Source organism: Mandrillus leucophaeus, unplaced genomic scaffold, assembly GCF_000951045.1.
Source record: "Mandrillus leucophaeus isolate KB7577 unplaced genomic scaffold, Mleu.le_1.0 Scaffold268, whole genome shotgun sequence".
Classification (NCBI taxonomy): domain Eukaryota; kingdom Metazoa; phylum Chordata; class Mammalia; order Primates; family Cercopithecidae; genus Mandrillus; species Mandrillus leucophaeus.
The window spans coordinates 1,178,348-1,179,273 of record NW_012102787.1 but is presented as its reverse complement, the minus strand read 5'-3'; positions in this window follow the sequence as shown (position 1 = coordinate 1,179,273).

The window sequence follows — 926 nt, the reverse complement described above, 5'->3', positions numbered from 1 at the left end:
TCTCCCACTTACGCTTTCCCCACTTTACCGGACCTCTCCAGGCTCCCAGCCAATCCCGGATGAGCAGGCTGTCTTGCTTCCCTCTCCTTCCTTGCTTTCGGTGTTTCCCACTCCTCTGTGGAATTCCAGTGCTCTCTCTTAGATGATCTCTTTGAAGTGTGATTATCTACTTGCTGTTTTGGTTCCTTTTTATGGAAGAGGCGAATACCATATGCATGTAGTCAGCCTTCTTGAAGCCTCCCAGTCTATTGTTTGTTTTTAAAAATATAAACGTGACCATACTCTGGAAATGTCTCTGCAGTTTGCTCTTGCTCACTTAATGATCTATCTCAGGCACCTTTGTCAGTTCCTGTAGAGCTGCCTTGGTGTTTATCTCAGCTCATACTTTTCCATGGTATGATGAACCATATATATCTGATGGCCATTTAGGCTGTTTCCTTTTTTCCTACTACAAACAATGTTGTATTTAATGTTTCCTGCATGTGTCTTTGATAGGTACCAAGAAGTGGAGCTGTTGGTTTCAATGGACATGCACATTGTGTGTGTGTGTTTGTGTTTTGTGTGTGCATGTATTTTTGAGACAGAGTCTTACTCTCTCACCAAGGCTGGAGTGCAATGGCACGATCTTGGCTCAGTGCAACCTCTGCCTCATGGGTTGAAGCGATTCTTCTGCCTCAGCCTCCTGAGTAGCTGGGATTACAGGTGTGCACCACCATACCTGCCGATTTTTGTATTTTTAGTAGAGCTGGGGTTTCTTCATGTTGGCCAGGCTGGTCTCAAACTCCTGACCTCAAGTGATCCCCTCACCTTGGCCTCCCAAAGTGCTTGGATTACAGGCATGAGCCATTGTGCCCAGCTCGTTTTGTTGTTGTTGTTGTTTTTTAGAGGAATGGTCTTGCTCTGTTGCCCAATTTGGAGTACAGTGG